We start from the raw sequence: 26,003 nt of genomic DNA on the forward strand, positions 1-26,003 counted from the left end.
ATATCAACACAATTATGCTTTCTGTCATGATCAAGGGCATGACAGGTAACCTGCCCCCCCTATCCACATGATCTCATCCTAAATCTTGTTGTGGAGGATTCTTTTTATCCACAGTAGACTAGCCAGTACACATAGTTAGGAAAACAGCTGGCTGACTAGCCACATAATAGTCACTAGTTTTGCCAGATGGCTGCCAACTTCAGCTGTTGGGCTTATTCATTGAGCACAAGTTTGGCCAGCCAATTATGTGCATCACTTGGTAGCTTTCGAAGACAGTGCTAGGCTTAGTAGTCAGAACTCTGACTACTAAGGCCTTGTCCTCACATGGGAACCTCATCTTCAGTACAGTGTTGAGGTTGGCCTAGCAAATTCCAGAGGACCCTGAGAGATTCCAGAAGTGAAAGAATACCTTTACCCCTTGAAGATCAGGACTAGAGTGATATCATGGTAGCAGTACACCAGGGGGCACTACTAGCTTCTTTTATTTCTCCTCTAGCAGAGGAGGTAGTATCTAAAATTGTCACCTAGTGAGGAAGCTCACCAAGATTTCCACCCACCAAAGCCCAGCAAACAGATTGCTTCTTATGTACCCAAGACTACTAAACTCCCTGTGTCCTCTACCAGGTAGGAGAACAGAAATATACCTGCTCTTTTGCCTGAAAAATAGGCACACACAGGGCCTTAGTGTCTAAGAAGTTTCCCACTTGCACAGAGGAAGCCATAAAACTTGTTGCTTTGCAACAGAAAAATACTCCCACACAAACCTCAAATGCAGACATAGCTGCAGAGCCAGTGCCCATAGTTGTGTGGGAAGAAACCTGTACAAGAGACCTGTAATGCTTCCCCAACCTCTAGTAGCTTGTTGATGAGGCCTTGTTCTCACATGGGAAACTCATCTTCTGTACAGTGTTGAGGTTGGCCTAGCAAATTCCAGAGGACCCTGAGAGATTCCAGAAGTGCAAGAATACCTTTGCCCCTTGAAGATCAGGACTAGAGTGATATCATGGTAGCAGTACACCAGGGGGAACTATTAAGTAAGGTCTACTCAAGGTGGCCTAAGGCAGATTAGCCAAGGTGGAAAATTAGAATGCTTTTCAAGAGGAGCCAAGGTCACTGCCAAAACAAAGTTGCCAAGTGTCAAGTCTAAACAGTGAGACATGTTCTAAAATAGGAGAATGAGGAGCAGCTATCAGAAGCCAGCTTGGTCAGAGCAAACTAGAATGAAGTCAGAGTTAATGAAAAGACCTTACGAAAAACGTCAAAATACTAACAAGTCATCTCTAGATACTATTTTTATTTTCTCTTTCTGATATTTCTCTAATGAACATTTTTTTGGTGTGATAAAAATAATAAACACTAATAAAAGCTTTGATTTTTAAAGAAATATAAGAAAAACAACAATAATAAGAAACACTCATAGGCCCCTTAGGGCTATGTAAGTGCAAAGCATATTTGAAGTGCTTTTCAGAGTTGATTTATTTAATCTTCTCATCAACTTTATGAGATAGCTAAACTGTTATTATCCCTTATTTGAAGATGATGAAATAGAGAGGTTAAATGACTTGGCCAGAGAAAGGGCTTGAATCCAGGCAATCTTGTTCCAGAGTTTGTACTTTAATTACCAAGAGACTATCCACCAAAGATGGCCAAAACTATATATATTTCTCTTTTTTCTCCACTTAGTATTCCTAAAATGATAATAAAGGAATTTTAAAAAGTATAAAACTCCAATTTTAAAAAGAATGAGTGAGCAGTTATCAGTGGATAAAATATTTTAATAAATTTCTGGAAGCTGCCATGTATTTGGTTGCATAACTTCAGGGCAGGGGAAGCTACAGCCTATAATATACAGAAGGAAAGATCTGAGATGGAATCAATGTGTCCTAATGCAGACAAACAAAATGTCTCCAAGAGATGATTGGGACTTAAACCAAAACCAACAGTGGACAGGTGTCTGTTGGGATAAATAACTAGAAATCAGTGCATACACATTTGAATGAACCCCCCCTCCCCTTGATATGTATACTCCAAAGCAATTGAGATTGACCATCAAGACTTGTACTGAAGAAAATTGAAAAAGTTTAGAGAAAATACTTGTTCTAACATTTAAGAGTCCCCCAGCACCTCAATTACTAAAAAATTAAGCACATATTTAGGTCAGCTTTGTCAACTTATGTAGTATCCCCAATCACATTTATGGTGTCTCACTCTAAAATACAAATGGACAAGCAAAGATCATCAGATGTCCAATAGTCAGAAAAGTGATCAAAATAAACAAATAGAAAAACAAAACACTTGGGAAGAAAGAGATGAAAAGAACAGAAGAGAACTTTAAAATTTTTAATGAGAATCCTCAGAGAGATTTGAGAAGACAACCTCTTATTGATAAAATAAGATCAGATCACTATAGGAAACCCCCCCAAGATATAAATATTCGAATAAATTTAAAACTAATTGCTGGAATAAACAATAGCAAGGTAAGGGTTTGGAGGCAAAGGAGAGAAAACTTACAAAGTAGAACAAAAACACAAGAAGAAGGAAAGTGAAATAAAAAGTATTTGCAAGCTAGAGAATGAATTTTTAAAAATCCAATATTCAACTAGTCAAATTCTAGGAAGAGACAACAAAGAAAATGAAAGGTAGCACTTTAATAAACAGTCTAAGAAACTTTTGCTAAATTAAAAGATATAAGTTTCCAGATTAAAAGTACCAGCACAATGATAAAAGACTCATATTGAGCACATTATTTTGAACTTTAAAAATATTAGAGACTTATACAAACAAAAAGCTCTGTGAGAGAAAGACCTTAAAAGAGTGTACTATAGGGATACTGCTACATCGATGTTCATAGCAGCACAATTCACAATAGCTAGACTATGGAACCAACCTAGATGCCCTTCGATAGATGAATGGATAAAAAAAAAATGTGGCATTTAGACACAATGGAGTATTACGCAGCACTAAAAAATGACAAAATCATGGAATTTGCAGGGAAATGGATGGCACTAGATCAGATTATGCTAAGTGAAGCTAGCCAATCCCTAAAAAACAAATGCCAAATGTCATCTTTGATATAAGGAGAGCAACTAAGAATAGAATAGGGAGGAAGAACATGAGAAGAAGATTACCATTAAACAGGGTCCAGAGGGGGGAGGGAAAGAGAGAGAGAAGGGAAATTGCATGGTAAAGGAAGGAGACCCTCATTGTTATACAAAATTACATATAAGAGGAAGTGAGGGGAAAGGGGAAAAAACAAGAGAGAGAAATGAATTACAGTAGATGGGGTAGAGAGAGAAGATGGGAGGGGAGGGGAGGGGGGATAGTAGAGGATAGGAAAGGCAGCAGAATACAACAGACACTAGTATGGCAGTATGTAAAAAAATGGATGTGGAACCGATGTGAATCTGCAATATGTATACGGGGTAAAACTGGGAGTTCATAATCTGCTTGAATCAAATGTATGAAATATGATATGTCAAGAGCTTTGTAATGTTTAGAACAACTAATAATAAAGAAAAGAAAATGTAGTTCATCAACAACAGCAAAAAATCAGAAACCAAAATGACATCAGATTTATCAATATAAGAAATATTGAGAAATCCCTTCAAATGCTAAAAAAATTACCTTCAATATAGAATCTATATCAAGCCTTCTTATCAATAAAACATGAAAGTAGAAAAGAAAGATATTTTAACAGATATTTTTTAAAAATTTACCTACCACATACTCATTCTTAGGAAGTTACTTGACGCCTTCCTGTACAAAATAAGAAAACAGAAGACAGGAAGTGCAGGAAAGAGTGGCTTCAACCCAGAGAAACAATGAAGATAAACCCAAATAATCAAGTATGCAGTAAATTTAAAGGTGACCAGTCAAGATTGGAGCAAGAGCATGAAACACCCCCAATAGGCAGAACTTGAGAAAATGGGAGAAGTTAATAGAAAATTGTATTGAGTAAAGTGATTGAAAAAAAAAAAAAACTTCTAGACTGTGATTAAAACTAATAGAGGAAGAAAAGAAAAAAAATAGAAATGTCAGGAAAATAAATGTTTTACAAAAAAGAAAAGGTTATAAAAAATCACTGGATTTGCAGTGAAAATTAGAGTTGCCAAAACAATGTAAATACTGTTTATTGTTACTCAACTTTCAGAATCACTGCATAAAACAAACAAATTAAATCATAGTTACAAAAAAGAATGTGATTGCCATCAACCATGACAGGGCAGAAGTCAAAAACCAGATACAGACAATGGGAGCAGGAAGGAAGAAGGAGGACCAAAAGGAAGGAGATGAATACTAATATCCTCATATTCCAAAGTAATGAATCAAAAGATACTGTTCATGACAGGAGGAAAAAGAAATAGAGCTGTTACAGTATTTCTTAATGTTAAAGATGCCAGCATAATAGTTCAAACTAATGTTACAAATATAAGGAAGATAGGGAAAGAGGAAGATTTTAAGAACTAAACCCTTCAAGGTAGGAAGTAATATATCATATTTGAAAAGCATAAATCAATAAAAGTTATAGAAGCACATTGTGGAATGGGGATTGAAACTTAAATATTTGAAGGCCAGGCATATAATGTAATCCAGTGAAGTTGTAGAGTTTGTGGCCAATTGAATAACTCCTGTCGTAGCCAAAAGAAGTCAGCCCACTTCAATGCTGCTGTGCGAATAGGTGTTTACACTATGTTTACAACTATTAATTTTGATCAATTGATTCTGAGGAATTTAAAATTGGCACAGTAATAGGGCACTTGCCAGAATCAAGTTGGAAGACTTAATCATAAAAACAGTCTAAAACTAACCTCAAATGGTAAGCCTGTGCTGGAGTTCCCCTTGTAGTTGAGACTAAGCAGTGAGCTATGAGAATGCTGGTGATGGAAGTTCATTGAACCACTGATCCAGCTTCTCAGTGTGAGGTTGAATTTCCCATTTGAAACAAGAGCTGCCTATTGTGCAAATGGATATGATAGCAGAAAGGATCCACAAAAATGGATTGCACAAAAATACATCATAAAACACACATATTGTCCATTTATCTGTGAACCTCCAGACATACTGAGCTTTAGGTCCTATTGGTGAAATATACAGAGGAAAGGAAATTCAACCATGCACTAACAGGTTGAGATTTACTAAAAACAAAATATAAGCTTACCCAGAATCACTAACATCTTCCTTTGAGATGTAGACATCCTGTGATCATGGATTGAAAGTATCAATATAGTTACATATCCATACTACTTAATGATACACAGATTCAAAGTGTTTCTATAAAAATTGAAGAAAATGCTTCATAAAAATAGTAAAAACAATTATAAAATTCATAGGGATAGCTGGATCAAAGAGTCAATGCATATATAATACCTTACTCTGCATCATTCCTTTTTAATCCTCAGGCATAATGCTTCAAATTACATATCTGCCTAGAATTTTGCCTTGATCAGTCATGCACTCAGGCTTAGCTATATTCATGTCTTCAAACAAGTCTTCTACTTTTCCAGTTACTCCTTGAACTAAATCCCGACTTTGTCCCATTCTGGAAGCTTTCCTGATTCCAATTTTCTGCCCAGTTTACATCTGTGAAATCATTATCTAAGGAAAATACATCAGGAGATACAGGGATATTGGTCTAATAATAAATCAGTACATAAATTAACTTATTCTGTCTCAGATTCTCTGATATCTCAGTTCAACTAGTGCACCTAAAACAGAGTGCTGGTAAGTACGGCAGCCATCAGTTTAATAACCAAAACATTATCACTCATTTTGAGAATAATTACTGTTTGATCTTTGAGGAACACTAGATGAATATGAAAGAGACATATTTTGTATAAAAGTAACTAGCACAATCTTATCCAACAGTTCTCAGTTTGAGCTCCACCACACTAGGCAGGTTCACCTTCAACAAGACTAAACTTTTATAGATCTTCGACTTTAGACCATCTGAAAAGTAATAACAGTATCTGCCTTCCAAGGGTGGGAAATAAATGGTGTTCTTTTTATGCGTAAAGTGCTTAGTAAATTATTTTGCATATACTTGCTGCTCAGTAAATGCACGTGAGGTTTTGAAGGTATTAGAACTTATTTTGATCTCTAGGTTTATAGCTGTTGGACCTAGAAGCTAGAAGGAAAAGTCTTGTGCCTTCTACTTCCATTAAGTATCTTCACTTTCACATGGCACTCCACTTTCAGCAAGGAACTTTGGGATCTGGAAAAACTAGCAAATGGAGCAAACTTAGTGATGTTGACAGTGTCCTCAGCTTCTTCTTGGGTCAAGTAGACTAATACATTTTCTCCTGCATTTCACTTCCTGAAAAACTACCAGATACAGCTATGCCCAAAAAGAGCTATCAACTAATTACATTAATTGAATTAATATTTTTATTGGTTCTTTCAAGTTATATATAACATTAGGACTCACTTTTAAATTTTCTTCTAATTAGTTATACATGACAGTAGAATGCATTTTGATATACCACATAAATGGAGTATAACTTCTCATTCTTCTGTTTGTACATGATGTAGAATCACACTGGTCATGTAATCATATATATGCATATAGGGTAATAATGTACAATTCATTATATTATCCTTCCTACCCTGATACGCCCTTTCCTCCTCTCTACCTAATCCAAAGTACTTCTATTTTTTACCTAGCCCCTCCCCATTGTGAATTAGCATCTAAATAACAGAGAAAACATTCAGCCTTTGGTTTTGGGGATTAGCTTATTTCACGTAGTGAGATATTCTCCAGCTTCATCCATGTACCAGCAAATGCCATAATTTAATTCTTCTTTAAGGCTAAGTAATATTTCATTGTGTATATATATATACTATATTTTCTTTATCCATTCATCTGTTGAAGGCCATCTAGTTTGGTTCTATAGTTTGGCTATTGTGAACTGAGCTAATATAAATATTGAGGTGGCTGTGTCTCTGCAGTATGCTGATTTTAAGCCCTTCCAGTAATGGCTTAAGGAGTGGGATAACTGGGTCAAATGGTGGTTCCATTCCAAATTTTTTGAGGAATCTCCATACTGCTTCCCATAATGGTTGCACCAATTTGCAGTCCCACAGCAGTGTCTGAGTGTACCTTTTTTCTCCACATCTTCATCAACATTTATTGTTGCTTGTATTTTTGATAATTGCCATTCTGACTGGAGTGAAATGAAATCTGAGAATAGTTTTGATTTGCATTTCTCTAATTGCTAGAGATGTTGAATATTTTTTTCATATATTTGTTGATCAATTGTATGTCTTCACCTGTGAAGTGTCTGTTTAGTTCCTTAGCCCATTTATGATGGAGTTATTTGTTGTTTTTTTTTAATGTAAGCAATTCTTGTTAATTTTATTTTTAGCATTATAGGTATGCAAAGGAGTAGGAAAAGATTTGTGCATCATTGAAAATTTAGCTGGGTCATATTTTTTTATTATTGGTTGTTCAAAACATTACAAAGCTCTTGACATATCATATTTCATACATTTGATTCAAGCAGATTATGAACTCCCAGTTTTACCCCGTATACATATTGCAGATTCACATCGGTTCCACATCCACTTTTTTACATACTGCCATACTAGTGTCTGTTGTATTCTGCTGCCTTTCCTATCCTCTACTATCCCCCCTCCCCTCCCCTCCCATCTTCTCTCTCTACCCCATCTACTGTAATTCATTTCTCTCCCTTGTTTCTTTTCCCATTCCCCTCACAACCTCTTATATGTAATTTTGTATAACAATGAGGGTCTCCTTCCATTTCCACGCAATTTCCCTTCTCTCTCCCTTTCCCTCCCACCTCTCATCCCTGTTTAATGTTAATCTTCTTCTCATGCTCTTTCTCCCTGCTCTGTTCTTAGGTGCTCTCCTTATATCAAAGATGACATTTGGCATTTGTTTTTTAGGGATTGGCTAGCTTCACTTAGCATAATCTGCTCTAATGCCATCCATTTCCCTGCAAATGCCATGATTTTGTCATTTTTTACTGCTGAGTAATACTCCATTGTGTCTAAATGCCACATTTTTTTAATCCATTCATCTATTGAAGGGCATCTAGGTTGGTTCCACAGTCTTGCTATTGTGAATTGTGCTGCTATGAACATCGATGTAGCAGTATCCCTATAGTATGCTCTTTTAAGGTCTTCAGGGAATAGTCTGAGAAGGGCAATAGCTGGGTCAAATGGTGGTTCCATTCCCAGCTTTCCCAGGAATCTCCATACTGCTTTCCAAATTGGCCACACCAATTCGCAGTCCCACCAGCAATGTACAAGTGTACCCTTTTCCCCACATCCTCTCCAGCACTTGTTGTTGTTTGACTTCATAATGGCTGCCAATCTTACTGGAGTGAGATGGTATCTTAGGGTGGTTTTGATTTGCATTTCTCTGACTGCTAGAGATGGTGAGCATTTTTTCATGTACTTGTTGATTGATTGTATGTCCTCCTCTGAGAAGTGTCTGTTCAGGTCCTTGGCCCATTTGTTGATTGGGTTATTTGTTTTCTTATTGTTTAATTTTTTGAGTTCTTTGTATACTCTGGATATTAGGGTTCTATCTGAAGTGTGAGGAGTAAAGATTTGTTCCCAGGATGTAGGCTCCCTATTTACCTCTCTTATTGTTTCTCTTACTGAGAAAAAACTTTTTAGTTTGAGTAATTCCCATTTGTCAATTCTTGTTTTTAACTCTTGTGCTATGGGTGTCCTATTAAGGAATTTGGAGCCGGACCCCACAATATGTAGATCGGAGCCAACTTTCTCTTCTATCAGACGCAGAGTCTCTGATTTGATATCAAGCTCCTTGATCCATTTTGAGTTAACTTTTGTGCATGGTGAGAGGAAGGGATTCAGTTTCATTTTGTTGCATATGGATTTCCAGTTTTCCCAGCACCATTTGTTGAAGATGCTATCCTTCCTCCATTGCATGCTTTTAGCCCCTTTATCAAATATAAGATAGTTGTAATTTTGTGGATTGGTCTGTTTTTTTTTGTTTTTTTTTTTTTGCTGTTGAGTTTTTTAAGAATATTTTATTACTGTTGATGAATTTTATTTTATTTATTTGTATGTGGTGCTGAGATTTGAACCCAATGCCTTACTTATGCCAGGCATGTGCTCTAACACTGAGCCCCAATTCCAGCCCCTTGTTGTTGAGTTTTTTTATATCCTGAAGATTAATGCACTATCTGAGGTGCATGTGGTAAAGATTTTCTCCCATTCTGTAGGCTCTCTCTTCACATTATTGATTGTTTCCTTTGTTGAGAAGAAGCTTTTTAGTTTGAATCCATTGCATTTATTGATTCTTGATTTTACTTCTTGTGCTTTAGGAGTCTTGTTAAGAAAGTCAGTTCCTAACCAGCATGGTGAATATTTGGGCCTATTTTTTCTTCTATTAGGTGCAAGGTTTCTATTCTAGAGCCTAAGTCTTTGATCTACTTTGATTTGAGTTTCATGGAGGGTGAGAGATGGGGGTTTAATTTCATTTTTTTAACATATGGATTTCCAGTTTTCCCAGCACCAGTTGGTGAAGAGGCTATCTTTTTTCCTGAATGTTTTTTGGAACTATTGTCTAGTATGAAATAACTGTATTTATATGGGGTTGTCTCTGTGTCTTCTATTCTGTACCATTGGTCTGCATGTAAGTTTTGGTGCCAATACCATTCCATTTTTGTTACATTTTTGTTCCATTTTAGTTTAAGGTCTAGTATTGTGATGTCTCTTGCTTTACTTTTCTTGCTAAGGATTGCTTTGGCTATTCTGGGTTTCTTTATAATAAAAGCATGGAATATAATAGGCTCTAATTCAGTTCCTTAAAACTCTTCTTTCTCTATTGTCCTCTCTCTCCAATTCCCTTCCTTCTAATCTACTTTTCTGCTATTTACTTATAGTTTTTTTTCTTTTTAAATTAGAGTCTTGTGGATATACACAATGTGAGATTCACTGTGGTATATTCATACATATACATAGGAAATTTAGGTCAAATTCATCCCACTGTTCTTCCCTTATCCTGCTCCACCTCCTTCCCTCTAAAGCTCCTTCATCTACTCCAGTGTTATTTTTTCTATTTTGACAGAATAACTGTAAAGAAATCCAAAGGAGACAGAAGCAAGGTGCAGAGGCAGAATGGCAGAATGGTAGAATCACTCCTTGTCCAAGCTGCCAGCTTTATTTATATCAATAGGTTACATCAGATCAGTGGCATCAGTAGTACATTATTATTCATTGTGTCATTAGGCCAGTTACAGAGTTAGGAACATTATGCTGCTTTTTCCTCAGTTACATACTATAGTTGCAATGTGCAATGTTAGGAGCTTTGTGTAGCTGTCAAGAAAGTCCATTGTTTAAAGTTACTGTTATGTGAATAGGTTCAGGCACAGCAGAGCTTGGTGAAACATTGTGGTTGTCTAACAAGAGAGTTTCTTTATTCCTAGGAGCTGTGTGCCTGAGATCAAGGTTAACGCTTATAAGACTCTAGCACATAGCCTCCTCATGCAGAGCATTGCTATAGCAGCTAGGCATCCTGTGTTCCTAGCTGCCAGGAATTCTTTGCCTTTGCACAGAAACTTTTCCAGCCACTAAGCATGCCACAGTCATTAAGTCATCAGAGACATCAAGACCAAACACAGAACCCTTACAGAATATACCCCATTTTATTTTTCCTTATTCTGTACTAACTTCTGCATATCAGAAAAAGCTTTCAAACTTTGACATTTTGAGTCTGGCTTATTTCCCTTAGAATGATAATCTCCAATTCTAGGTGTTTACTGGAAAGTTCCATAATTTCATTCTTCTTTATGGCTGAGTAATAATCAAATTTATATATATATATATATCTCACATTTATTTTATCCATTCATCTATTGAAGGGAACCTAGGTTCATTCCATAGCCTGGCTATTGTGAATTTAGCTGCTATAAATATTAATGTGGTTGCATCATATATTATGCTAATTTTAAATCTTTTGCATATATACTGAGGAGCAGGATAGCTGGGTCATATGATGGCTCCATTCCTAGTTTTTGAGGAATCACCATATTGCTTTCCAGAGTGGTTGCATTAATTTACAGTCCACCAATAATGCGTGAGTGTGCCTTTTTCTGCAATTCCACACCAGAATTTAGCATTATCTCTAGGCTTAATAATTGCTATTCTGACTGGAGTGAGATGAAATCTCAATGTATTATTGATTTGCATTTCCCTGATTGCTAGAGATATTGAATATTTTTTCATATCTGTTGGCTATATGTATTTCTTCTTCTGAAAAGTATCTGCTTAGTTCTTTTGCCAATTTATTAATTGGGTTATATTTTGGTGTCAAGTTTTTTGAGTTCTTAATAAGTTTTGGATATTAAATTCCTGAGTAGCAGGTGGCACAGATCTCCCATTCTATAGGCCCTGTCTTCATGTTCATGCTTCTATTGCTGTTCAGAAGCTTTTATTTGATGCCATCCTATTTATTGATTTTTTTCCTTGCACTTTAAGAGTCTTGTTAAGGAAGTTAATGCCTGTGCCAATATGTTGAAGAGTTGAGCCTACATTTTCTTCTAGCAGTTGCAGAGTTTCTGGTCCAATTCCTAGGTCTATGATCCACTTTGAGTTCACTTTTGTGGAGTATGAAAAAAAGGGTCAAGTTTCATTCTTCTGCATATGGATATTCAACTTTCCCAGTACGGTTTGTTGAAGACACTGTATTTTCTCCAATGTAGGTCTTTGGCACCTTTGTTTAGTATTAGATAACTGTATTTACAATGGCTTGTCTCTTTATTTATCCTCTATTCTATTCTATCCTATTGGTCTTCATGTCTGTTTTATTGCCAGTACCATGGTGTTTTTGTTACTAAAGCTCTGTAATATAATTTGAGGTTCAGTATTGTGATGCCTCCAGCATTATTCTTTTTGTTCAGGAATGCTTTGGCTATTCTGGGTCTCTTATTTTTCCAAATGAATATTAGAATTACTTTTTCTATCTCTGTGACAAAATGTCATTGGTATTTTGATGGGAATTTCATTGAATCTGTACAACACTTTCGGTAGTGTGGCCATTTTGATAATATTAATTCTACCTATCCAAGAACATGGGAGGTCTTTCCATCTTCTACAGTCTACTTCAATTTCCTTCTTCAGCATTCTGTAGTTTTTGTTGTAGAGGTTCTTCACTGCCTTCATTAGATTAATTCCCAATTATTTTAATTTTTGAGGTTATTGTGAATGGGATATTTTTTCTAATTTCTTTTTCAGGAGATTTATTATTGGAGTATAGGAAAGCAATTGATTGATGTATGTTGATCTTGCATGCTGCTACTTTAATAGATTTGTTTTGTGTCTTCTCTTTCCTTTGGTTAATTTAGATAAGGGTTTATCACTATTGATTATTTCAAAAAACCAACTCTGTTTCATTTATCCTTTGAATTAAAAAAAATTCAGTTTCATGGATTTTGGCTCTGATGTTAATAATTTCCTGCTTTTATTGATTTTGATGTTAGTTTGTTCTTTTTCTAGGATTTTGAGGTAAATTGTTTATTTGCTATCTTTCTATTTGTTTAATACATGAATTCAGGGGTATAAACTTTCCTCATAGATTTGCCTTCATACTCTAGAAGTTTCTATGTAGTCTTCATAGCTCTAGAAGTCTTCTAGTGTAGGTTTTGGGGTCTTCTGAATATAGGATAATGTCATCAGCAAATAGAGATCATTTGAATCCTTCTTTTCCTGTTTATATCCTCTTAATTCCCTTCTCTTGCATAATTGTTATGGCTACATTTTCAAGGACTATGTTGAATAGAAGTGGTGAGTGGGCATTCTTGACTTGTTCTTGTTCATAGAGGAAATGCTTTCAACTTTTCTTTGTTTAGTATGATTTTAGCTTTGGCTTTGTCATATATCACCTTTACAATGTTGAGGTAGGTAAGTTCCTTCTATCGCTGGTTCCTTGGTGTTGCATCTTTGAAGATAATCATGTGATTATTGTTCTTAATTCTATTTATGTGTTGAATTACATTTATCAATTTCGTTGAGACAACCTTTCATTCCTCGGATGAAACCCACTTGATCATGGTGCACTACCTTTTTTATGTGTTTTGTATGTGGTTTGCCCATATTTTATTAAGAATTTTTTTGCATCTATGTTCATCAAGAATATTGGATTGGCCTGCAGTTTTGTTTCCAATACCTTTGGTATTGGTATCAGGGTGACATTAACTTCATAGAATGAATTTGGAAGTGTTGCCTTCTTTTCTATTTCATGCAATATTTTAAGGAGCGTTGGTATTACTTATTTAAAGGTCTGATAGAACTCAGCTAAGAATTTGCCCAGTCCTGGACTTGTGTTTTTGGAAGACTTTTGATAACTGTTTAATTTAATTACTTGATATTGATATGTTTAAGTTTTCTATAGTCATGACTCAATTTGTCAATATCTTCAATAATTATTAGTGTACTGAAGTACAAATTTTAAAAATAGTTTATAATGATTCTCTGGATTTCACAAGTGTCAGTGGTGATATTTCCTTTTTTCATCTCTAATTTTATTTATTTGTGTCTTCTCTTTCCTTTGGTTAATTTGAATAAGGGTTTATCACTCTTGATTCTTTCAAAAAACCAACTCTGTTTCATTTATCCTTTGTATTTTTTTAAAATTTTCAATTTCATGGGTTTTGGCTCAGATTTTAATGTTTTCCTGCCTTTATTGATTTTGGTGTTAGTTTGTTCTTCCTTTTCTAGGGCTTTGAGGTAGATTATTTATTTGATATCTTTCTATGTGTTTAATATATGAACTCAGTGGTATAAACTTTCCTCATAGAATTGCCTTAATACTGTACCAGAGATTTTGATATATTTTATCACTATTCTCATTTGTTTCTAAGAGTTTTAAAAAATTTCTCCCCTGATTTCTTCTGCTGTCTATTCATCATTTAAAATTGTATCATTTAATTTCCTAGTGTTAGAGTGATTTCTGTGTTTTATCTTGTCATTGTTTCCAATTTATTTCATTATTATCTGAAAGGATGCAAGGATTATTTCTATTTTGTTATATTTGCTAATATTTGCTTTGTGACCTACAATAAAACTTAGAGAATTTACTATGTGCTGCTGAGAAAAAAGTGATTTCAGTTGTTGGTGAATAATATATTCTATATATGTCTGTAGGGTTCATGTGATTATTTGTATCTTTTAATTCTGAAAAACTTTGTATGAACCCTGCTACAAAAGTACACAATTTTACAGTACTCCCAAGTGTATCTCTTCTATACTGAGAGATAGGAAGCTGGGAGTACTACTTTGGCTCCTAGCCACAGTGGCTGGCAGTTAGGTAAGGATTACAAAGACATTGGATTTAACAATACCAGCCAAGGATTACAGAGCTCAAAAATAAATATAAAGAATGAAAATTCATCCTTGCCAACAGTTTTGACTATCTCAGTAAGAATAAACTATTTAACATCAGATTTTTTTTCTTTTATTCCCAGCATTTCCCCCATTTTATTTCTTTTTATTTTTAAAGTTTCATATTATTTGATTTTATTGTGTTTTATTTTTTTCCATTTTGTGGGATTTTGTGTATGAATGTGTGTGTTCTCCCCACACAGATAGGGATATATATATATATATATATATATATATATGTATATATATATATATATATATATATATATATGTATATGTGTATATATATATATATATATATATATATATATATATACACAAGATAAAATTATATAGGAGTTTAGTGGTTTTTATGGTTTTTTTGTACCTTGATTTTTGTTCAACTTATTGCCCCTTCTCTCTCTTCCCTTGTTAAGAGCCAAATTGTCTTGTTCTTGTTTCCTCTCTTTTATTATTTTTATCATTTTAGTTATTTTCTCTCACCCTCATAGTAGTCATCTTCAACCTATTTCATGCCTCTCCTCTGTTCACTTTTAAAATATTTCAAACTTTTTATTGCCTTCCTACCCTATTTTCTCTTCAATTAAGAAACTGTAATCCCATTAGCTTATAGAATTATATATTTTATGTAATTCCTAGCTTACTCATGCTGTTATGATTATTAAGAAACTGAAATACATAGTAGTCATCTGCAATTTAACGCCTTATCTATTTCAGAGTTGTTTATCGTTGATGGTGATGTTAAATGCTGACCTAACCATTCTTATAAAGGCAGTAATTAATGTTATATTTGTCAATGTAGATGCTGGACATTTCTCTTAAGGCTGTAAGTCTGTTGCTAACATTAGTGCTATTTATGACTCCCCCCCTTCCTGTACGTGGAGCTGGAAAGTAATTGGGACAATTCAAGTTTACAAAGTACAGATCCTGTTGCCATGCAATATTCACAACTCAGCCCAGTAACAGAAAATATCACCCCATACAGGATGTGGCCCAACCAATCCTCAATAATACTTCAACACAGAACAGGGGAGACAAAACAGCAAACCAATAATCAGATTCCACGGAGAAACAGTCAGTGTGGAACCTCAAGTACCACTCCTGGACATCTACTCATATATCAAAAAAAAAAAAAAAAAAAAGAAGTCCAACAACAACAACAAAACTACACACAAAAAGACACACATAAAATAGAAATGAGAATGCATCACACCTGATGTGCAAGTCCAAGATCTCTGAATACATGAGGAAACAGGCAAACAAGTCTCTCTACAAAATTTATAGTCCCTGAACGAAAGATCCCACAGATGTGGAAGTGGTCCAGAAAGGACTCTAAAAACATCATTAAAATATTCATTGAATAAAAACAAGATCTAAAGAATAAAATAAGAAAACAAATACAGGAGATAAAAGACCATTTTAATTAAAAAAACAGAGATATTGAAAAGAAAGCAATCAGAACACATAGAAGTGAAGATACAATAAATCAATTTAAAAATTAATTTGAAAGCATCACCAAAAGATAAGATTGCATAGAAAATAAAACTTTGGGTCTTGAAGACAGAACTTCAGGCCTTGTAGACAGGGTATACAATAACTTTAGGACAGCATGAAAAAAAAATACCTAAGAGACACTGGGATAGAAGAAAACATGAAGGTACACGTTAAAATTATTAAGAACATCTTCAGTGAGATACTAAGAGAAAATTTTCTCCATATTAGATATGAAATAGGCATCAATATACAGGATTTACATGAGACCACAAATAGACAAAAATCAAGACAGAACCTCTCAAATACACATCAAAATGCCTAACAGAAAATAAAGAAAACATATTAAAAGCAAGAGAAAAACGTCCAGTCACATTTAGATATAAACCAGTAAGGCTCACTTTTGACTTTGCAACACAGACCCTAAAATCAAGGAGGGCCTGAAATGAGATATTTCAAGCTCTAAAAGCTAAAATGGCGAGCTAAAATTGCTATATCCAGAAAAACTATCTTTCAGAATGAGTAAGAAACAAAAACATTTCATGACAAGAGTAAACTAAGAGAATTCATGGGTACTAAGCCAGCAGTACAAAGAATATTCCAAGATATATTTCACATAGAGGTACTTAAAAACAATCCCAAAGCTTCCAAAAAGATGAAGATTACTAGAATACCAAGGAATTAATTGAAAATCAAAACAGAATTAAACATAGGAAACAAATCAAAAGGACAGTAAATAACAAACACCTGTCCTTAATAATTCTGAATGGAAATGGTCTCAATTCCCCAAGTAAAAGACATAGATTAGCAGAAAGGATTAAAAAACAGGATCCAATTATATGTTGTTGTCAGGAGACTCACCTCACAGGTAAAAATACCCAAAGGTGTATATAAAAGGGTGCAAAAAATTATTCCACGTATATGGAGTCTGAAAATGAGCAGGAGTAACTATTCTCAGTCAGACAAAGCAAATTTAAAACAAAAGAAATAATTAGAAGAGATAAAGAAGGTCACTATCTACAGGTAAAGGTAATAATCCAATAAGAAGATATAACAAGAACAAATATATATTCCTCAAATGTCAGTGTACCTAAAAATAAAAAAAAATACTTCTTGAACTGAAATTCCAGATATCCTCCAATGCAATAATACGGGGTAATTTCATCAAACCTTATTACCAATGGGTAGGTCATTTAATAATTAAAATTGATAAATATATTTCCATACTAAATAAGACCATAAATCAAATGGACCTAATAGACATCTACAGAATACTTTACCTCCAAACAGCTGAATTTACTTTCTTCTCAGCAGCTCATGAGACCTTTACCAAAATAACTCATATTCTCAGTCACAGTGCAAATCATGGTCAATCCGAAAAAAAAAAAAAAAAAACAATATAATTCTATGCATTCTATTAGACCATAATGAATGAAACTAGAAATCAACAGCAAGAAAATATAAAAAAAAAAATATAAATACATGAAGATTGGCTAATAATCTTTTAAATTAAGATTTGACTATAGAAGAAATGAGAAGAAATAGAGAAATGGTTAAACAAAAAAGAGAGCAGAGAGGCAAAATATCAATATTTCTTCGACAGTATGAAAATAGTTCTAACAGGAAATTTTATAGCATTTAGTGCCTACATTCAAAAAATACAGAGATCCCAAATAAATAAGCTTATGCTCTACCTCAAGACCTTAGAAAAGAGACAAGAAACTAATGTCAAATCAGTAGAAGCCAGACCATGAGTTATCAGAGCCAAAATATTTAAACTGGAAAAAAACACCACACACAAGATCAATGCAACAAAGAGCTGATTCTTTGAAATGATAAATAAGATTAATTAGCTCTTATCTATTCAAAAGAAAGAGAAGGCCAAATAAAATTAGAGAAAGAAAATATCACCAGACACTTCTGAAATTCAGAGAACAATTAGAATATATTTTGAAAATTTATTCAAAGAACTGAAAATTATATAAGATATTAATAAATTTCTAGACACATTGACCTGCTCAAACTGAACCAGAAAAGTATAGAAAATTTACACAGAAAATATTAAGTAATTAAACTGAAAAAGCAATAGAAAGCCTTCCAACAAATAAAAGCTCAGGAACAGATGGATTTCCAGCTGAGTTCTATCAGACCTTTAAATAAGAACTAATGCTAGTTTTTTCTCAAATTATTCCATGAAAGTGAAAGGAAGGGAACACTCCTAAATGCATTTTATGAACTCACTATAACCCTGATACCAAAACCAAAGACAGACACATCAAGGAAAGAAAACAACAAAGAACAGACCAATATCCTTAATAAACATAAAATGCAAACATCCTTAACAAAATATTATCAAACCACACCTAAAAACACATCAAGAAGATAATAAATACACCATGATCAAGGGAGTTTCATCCCAGGGATAAAAGATTGTTTCAACATACACAAATCAATAAATGTAATCTACCACATAAATAGAATTAAGTACAAGAATCACATGACCATCTCAAAAAATACAGAAAATGATTTTGATAAAATCCAGCACCCTTTCATATTAAAAATTTTGGAGAAACTATGGATAGTAGGAACTTACCTGAATATTACAAAGGTTATATATGACAAACACAAAGCCAGCATTATACTGAAATGAGCATTTCCTCTAAAATCAGGTTATTCCAAGTGCCGCAGTCCGGCTGCAGCAAAATAACTGGGGGGTGACGAGCAACTTGTGTACATTGATACATACAGCAGGAGTGGGAGCCACTTATTGTAGGACAGGAGGGGTATATATATGTTACACACAGCTTATCTTAATTAACATAAACTAGATACAGCAGTCAACCAATAAGGAATCTCCACACTTAATGGCTCCCTGGTGTTACTTCACAAACCTCTCCCTCTGGCAAAATGCCAGGCGCCATCTTGACTTGTTTACAGACCCTAACATCCAAGGATGGTTAAATCAGGTTAAATCAAGGATGTCCATGCTCACCACTTGTATTCAATATAGTTCTTGAAACTTTTCCAGAGAAATCAGGCAAAAAAATAAAATTAAAGTGCTACAAATACTAGGTAAGGCAGAATATCATGGAAAGAGTGTGGTGAAGGAAAGCAACTGAAGACTTTGTGCACCAGGAAGCAGAGAGAACTCTGTTCACAAGGGACAAAATATATTTACCCAAAGGCATACACACTCCCTGTTATCTACTTCCTCCAGGACACATTACCTGCCTACAGTTACCTCCCAGTTAATCTGTAAGTGGATAAATCTACTAATTAAGTTATAATTTTCATAATCTATTCATGTTACCTCAGAATGTTCTTGCATTCTCTCACAAAAGACACACCACATATCCAAATCATGACATTATCTAATTATAATTAGTTTAAATTTGAATTGCTACATTGGCTAGTAACTATTGTATTGGATAGTACAACTCTAGGTCTTAAAAAAATAATCATTCTTTCACCCAAGAATATTGTCCTGACATCCTTTCCATCCACTATTCCTACACATCTGTCTTACCTAACTCATGTTATCTTTCTATATTTCAATGGTACATAACATAGCTCAGTTATCAGTTGGCAAAGGATAATCATCCCCCAAAAAACCATTAATTACATTATTTGGGATTCTTCCAGTTGTATTTGAAAGAAATCTTTCTAAAACTGACTTTAAAAATAAAATTATTTCACAAAACTAAGAAGTTTGGTGATAGGGTTAGTTTCTGGTGAGGTTTTATCTAGCACCTCAATATTGTCAAGAAGGACCTGATTTATTTCCCTTTCTCCACCCTACTTTCTATTATATTTGTTTCAAAGTAAATCTGGCTATGCAATACTTCCAAGTTTCAATTTTCACACCTAAAAAGAAAAAAAGCATCTCTGTCCCAGTGTCTGCATTGTATTCTCAAGATTTATTCAATTTGACCAGCTTGAATCACATAACCACCCTTGAATTAATCTTTGCTGATAGGAGATAGAATGTGTTGCCTGATCAATCCCTAAACTTAAGGAATCAACTTCCCAGAAAATACATCACATAGAACTTTTATTGATTATGGTTCTCAAAAGGAATAAAACCAATTATAAGAGGGATTTATTAGATTGGCTTACACAATTACAGGCTGAATAGTCCTATAATATTCACCTGAGGCCCCTATCAGACAAAAGGGAAGGAAGAGTTTTTCAGTATCACTTTGGTTGCAAATGTCATAAACTCCATTCACGCTGACCTAAGCAAAAAAAAAAAAAAAAAAAAAAAAAATATATATATATATATATATATATATATATATATATAAATTTATTGATCCAGGGATTCATGTATCTCAAAAGATAAACAGAATCTGGATTCAAGAGCTGCATTAGCTCCAATTACATCTTTAGAACATGGTCTTTCTCTACTCAAAATTCAGTTTCATCTTCAGTCACCCTAAGCTCCAACCCCAACAACTGTATGCTAATATCATACATTCATTCACAATATAGCGTAGCGGTCAAAAGCACAAACAATGGAGTCTTACTGCCAGCATTTGAATCCTGGTTCTGTCATTCATTGTATCATCTCTTGACAGTTACTTGATTCTCTGTATCTATAAAATGGGGACAATACTACTACCTACCTCACAGAGTTATTGTGAAGGTAAAATAAATTTATCCACATCAAGAATTTATGTAAGGAAAAATAATAAAGGAGACACAGAGACAAGGTGCAGAGGCAGGAAGAAAAAATGGCTGCTTTTCTAAGTGGCAACGTTTATTTATATCAACAGGTTATATCAGGTCATTAGTACCATAACTACATTATTGTTTAGAGTACCAGTAAGGTTGCTTATTCTGCAGTTACATTCTGCAGTATAATATGCAATGTCAGGAGCTTTGTGCAGCTCTTAAGAAAGTCCATTGTCTCAAGTTACTGTGAAGGGGGCAGATCCCGGATTGCCAGAGCTTGGTGAAACATTGTAGTTATCTAGCAAGCAAGTTCCTTTATTCCCAGGAGTTATGTGCCTAAAATCAAGGTCGAGGCTGATAAGACTCACAGAGCTTCCTCTTGAAGGACATTGACACAGGGGTCAGGCATCCCGTGTCTTTACATGGAAGTTTCCCAGCAGCCAGTCATTCTACATCTTTGCACAGAAACTTCCTAGCAGCCAGGCATTCTGTGCCTTTGCACAGAAACTTCCTAGACACCAAGCATGCCAGAATCATAAAGTTTATCAGAGACCCCATCCCAAACACAGAACCCCTACAAATTTAGGAGAATGATAAATGCTCATCAAATGCTTGGTGTAACTATCTTCATCCTTATATCTAGTAATTCCAGTGGGGGAAAAACATACTGTTATAAGGAGTTGCAGAAAAAGTCCCAAGTTTGGCTTAGTTTGGGTCACTTTTCCATCTCTGAATACTTGCTGTGGGTAGAAGAATAAAATCCCATTGGCCTGAACTGTATTAAATACCAAACCATTTGATTCAGGGGGAGGAGGCTCATCAGCCTACCTGACCCACATGGACTGAAGGTGGAAAGACAGTCTCCTGAAAGGAAAATTGGGGAGGTTGATGCCAAAAGGAAGGAAAAAGATTCTGCAAAGGTAAAAATACAAGTACTCATAACAAAGATGCCCAGACTAAGATCATTCTTGGACCAGAGAGGGCAGATCTATAAGAATAAAGATCTTTTCAAGTAACTCCTTATCTCCTCTCCCCATTACAAAGCAATAATATGGAGATGGTGGTGGTGATGATGATGATAACAATGACAAGAATGACAATGATGACACAGAATATATTAGATGAAATTTCAATTGTGCTGAGAAGTAGCAACGGATGGTTGGGAGATTTCAAACTAGCAATGTGCAAATGTCCTGATAAATATCATGTGATTTTTTTCAGATTCCCTGGATAATAGCTCATTTGACAAAAAATAATTTGGTGGCAATAATCTTTCTCAGGCATGAGTGATTGAGAATTTTTTTAGAGCATCTAAAAATGAAGAGTGTAAGCGGATTCAGAAAAATACAAGAACCTGAAAAATATCCTGTATATTTTTCACTATCCACAAGTGAACATGTAGGAACTCTTCTGTTGGCACAAAACATTAGTTTCACCCTGAAGGTAAGATTTTATTTTTAAAATAGTCTAGTATTCTTGCTACTGTTTTTCATAAGTATACAATATTCACTTCTGTCAAGTGCTTCTTTATTTTCACAATTGGTCTAAAGAACCAGAGAACTCCAACCCTGACACAAGCCTTCCTCTCAGACTCATTCTGCCCTTCATCAATGCAGCTTACATTGAATCCTAGAAAACCTGCTGCCTGTTGAAATGTTTCTGCCACTTTTCCTTTTCTATGCCTATGCTCAAGCTGCCCCCTATACCTGAAATTCCCTCTCCTTTGATTTTTCTTAGTATTTATTCTGTACATCCTTGTAATCACAGTCATATCCCATATCCTCCCAAATTTTCACAAATTACCCCATTCCAGATGAAGTTCTTTTACCTTTGTCTTCCCATTGAACTTCTTTATCTATTATTATAGCAGATTCCATATTCTATCTCAGGAGACTTATTCTTTGATAGTTTTGTATCTTTGACTAATTTATAAGGGCCTTGCTCTAATGAAAGGACAGAGTCTCACTCTTTATCCATCCCTCCTTCACACATAGCCTGAAAGATCTGTATCATGGTAGTTACTTGTAAATATTTGTTGATTGCTCCACTCATTCTACAAGTATTTATTGAGTAGCTATTATAAGCCAGGCACTATGCTTCTGGAGATGCAGAAGGTATTATAATTGTTAAATAGCCACATACTCATGTTCCTTACAGGATTATTGAAAAGAGAAAACAACAACCAAAAAAAATGTAAGGTAGTGATCAGTGCTATTAAAAAGTTACAATGGAAATTACACAGCCATAAAGAATAATGAAATGATAGCATTTGCCAGTAAATGGATGGAACTGGAAACTATCATTCTAAGTGAAATAAGCCAGTCCCCAAAAACCAAAGGCCAATGTTCTCTCTGATATGTGGATTAGAAGGGGGGATTAGAAGTTCATTGGATTATTCAAAGGGGAATGATGGGAAAAAAGGGAGATGGGAATAGGAAAGACAGAAGAATGAATCTAACATAACTTTCCTATGTACACATATGAATACACAACCAGTGAAACTGCACATCATGTACAAACATAAGAATGGGATACTAATTAAATTACATAAAAAGTAAGGCAAGATAAGAAAGATAAAATGAGAAGGTAGTATTGGGTTAGAGAATCAGAGAAAGTCTCTCAGAAAATGGGACATTTCAGTAGAAATCTACTTTAAGTAAGACAATTAGACACAAGGAAATCTGGAGAGTGTTCAAATTGTGGAGAGAGAAGGTGCAAAGATCCTGAGATAGGGGAATGTGGGGAGATTAGTGAAGTTGAAGCAGAGTGAGTGAGGAAAATAATGTCATGATAAAAAGTCAAAGAAGTATGGGGGAGCCACATCACTTACAGTCAGTTGAGTTTAGTTAAGAAAAAAAAATTCAAGAAAGATGAGGATGGAAATTGATGGAATAGAAGCAGCATTTGCTTTTGAGGATTTCAGATCACTTGACAACAATGAGTGAGTTTCTTTGTCCCAGTTTCCAAGAATCAAATGATTTATATGTAAAAATATCTTAAAATTTAAAAATTTTAAAACCCTTAGAAAAAAAAGCAGGGTTTGTGGAAAAAAAACAAACAAACCTGGGTCTCTGGCTAAATTAGACTTCTTTGCTCACCTCAGGCACAGGGGCTTCACCTTCACCTTCTAGGCTTAATTCTTTTATTTGTTCACAGATCTTCATGAACCCACCCAATTTCACAGGTTCTTCCTCTCTTCCTCTCTTTCTCTTCTTCTCTCTCTCCTTCTCCCTCTGTCTTGCTCTCGCTCTCACTCTCTTTCTGGTTGAACCAAGGGTTTTGATTCTACTGGGCACACCCACAATTCAACCCTGAAAAGGAATCTTGAAACTTGAGGCAGAAAGCCACAGAGTCCTCTGTTTTCTTAACTGATTCAGAGACTCAGGGGAGAATTCTGAAGTTCAGATATTATTTGGCCTTCTCTTTATTGAAACAGTTAAACTGTGGGACATTTTCTTTGTCTTTTTAAAGAACAGCTGTTCCCTCCTCAAACTGGTTTCAATACCTGAAGACAAATGCTTAAAAACTTTCTTTCTTCTTGGGCAAGCCCAGAAATGAAATGTAACTCTGTTTTGTGGAGTGTATTTGGGTAAAATAGATGAAATGGGGTTGATTCTTGCATAGTGCTGCAGAGTTGCTTGGGAGGAAGTAGTGAAGAAGCAAGGGAGGAAAGACCCAGACCGCAAGCTGCAATGTGGGTATTTTTTTGTTACAAGCACTTAGTACTAGAAATTGTTTAGTCACAGGAAATTGAACAATAGATCTTCATGATGGGTGGAACCCTATTAACCATTAGATTTCCCTTTTACAGATTCAGTTCCAGGAACTCATCTTGGGCAGAAAGAAATAAAATTCTTAAATTCTATAACCATCCTAGACCTTAGAAGTGGCAATTGGGACTAAATTATTGCTTCTTGGCCCTTTGATTGGCTAAAACCCAGATGCAAGGTAGGAGCCTAGATAGTTGTAGATGAAAAATTCATGAAAGATAGACCTAGACTCAAGATTTTTCCTGGTGTGGGATATAGTTCTTTGAGAGAAATGTAAGACAGCTTATGGTAAAAATGCAAAGATTGCAAACTGGTGATAACTATCCTTATAGTCTGAAGCAATGTATTGTTTAGCTAACAATTTTGTTTTAAGAAATTAACCCCGATGATTTTCACATAGGGTATTAACTCTTGAGTTCACACCACATCCTCTTATGTTATCCTGCTGCCCAAGGAGTTATATGTGCAGTGTTTAAGGATACTGTGACTCTGATGTCAGAACTCTTGCTTGCTTGCTAGCTTGGATCTACCACTTACTAGCTCTCTTTTAGTTTCCTCAGTGATATATGGGGAAGATGATAGTGCCAGGTCTTAAGGAGTTTGAAAATATAGAGGGCTAATGTAATAATCTCTTTATGGCTGTGATTATATTTCCCTGATGTTGGAAACCATTTACATTTTTAACCTCTGATGTTAAAGGGAGAAACTCTGAAATAGGTGACAAAAACATTCCATGATGAGAATACAATTTGACTTGGACCTTAAAAGAGGGGCAGAGAGACTGACCCAAGCAAAGTCACAGGTGCATGAACCCACAGGTTGTTTGCAGGGCACAGAGTGATTCTGAGGATTCAGATAGAAGTGCTTTCTGGGAAGATGGCAGGAATGGGTCTAAGAAATAAGCCAAAGATGGATTGAGAAGAACCTGCTATGATTAGTCCAGCTGTTTTAAAGAATCATTTGAAATCCATTGCCACTTGTACTATAAAAATAATAGAGGCAAGTCATCTTTCATTTCATCATCCAATGCTAATCCAAGGTTACTTTTTCCTTTCTTATAATTAAACAAATGTAGTTGATCAGATCTCACTTTTTGTCTTTGCTATCAGGGAACTTAGGACCAAAAGCAAAGCTCAAGTATCCCAGTGATCTTTATTATATTTTCTTTTTTCCTTGGTCTTCATTTTGTTTATATTTTATCATTATTTGGTGTGCTACGACTTTATTATATATTATAATATTGAATGAGATATTGTTATAAGTTGTTATCATTAATTTGTGGGGGAAAGTAGAATACGAATACACTAATGTAATATAAAGTATTTGGGATTTAGTTTTTATACACTTGAGAATTTTGGAAGGTCTAAATGCGGAGTGACAGAATTTGGTCTATACTTCAGAGAGACAAATCTGACTGCATTGTGTAAGATGAATTAGAGAAGAGGTGATATTGGAAGAGGAACAATCAATCAGGAAATAGTTCCAGTTGTGAAGGTGGAAGATGAGGGCTTAACTCTAGATAATGCAATTGAAAGTACAGAACAGAGAAAGAAGAAACTGAAGACAAGATAAAATTGACATAATGTTGTGACTAGATGTTAGAAGAAAAGGAGAAGGATTGTAATTAAGCAAATGGTGGTCAAAGTAAGCAGAATTCTGAGATGGCTCCCTGTGAATTTTGCCCCCTGGATTACTCCC

The 26,003-nt window shown here is 34.9% G+C and overlaps 1 long non-coding RNA gene across 1 annotated transcript in view; it reads right to left on the bottom strand.

Annotated features, from left to right (window-relative positions):
- LOC124090047 (uncharacterized) overlaps positions 1–23,980 on the bottom strand; it is a 58,959-nt gene extending 34,979 nt beyond the window's left edge. Inside the window, exon 1 of the long non-coding RNA XR_006850932.2 lies at positions 23,634–23,980. This is a non-coding gene — a long non-coding RNA (uncharacterized LOC124090047). The remainder of the gene's footprint in view (positions 1–23,633) is intronic.
- Positions 23,981–26,003: the final 2,023 nt, after the last annotated feature.

The sequence above is a fragment of the Marmota monax genome, unplaced genomic scaffold, assembly GCF_021218885.2.
Source record: "Marmota monax isolate L192 unplaced genomic scaffold, Marmota_monax_Labrador192_F-V1.1 WCK01_AAM20220418_F8-fsc00134, whole genome shotgun sequence".
NCBI lineage: Eukaryota > Metazoa > Chordata > Mammalia > Rodentia > Sciuridae > Marmota > Marmota monax.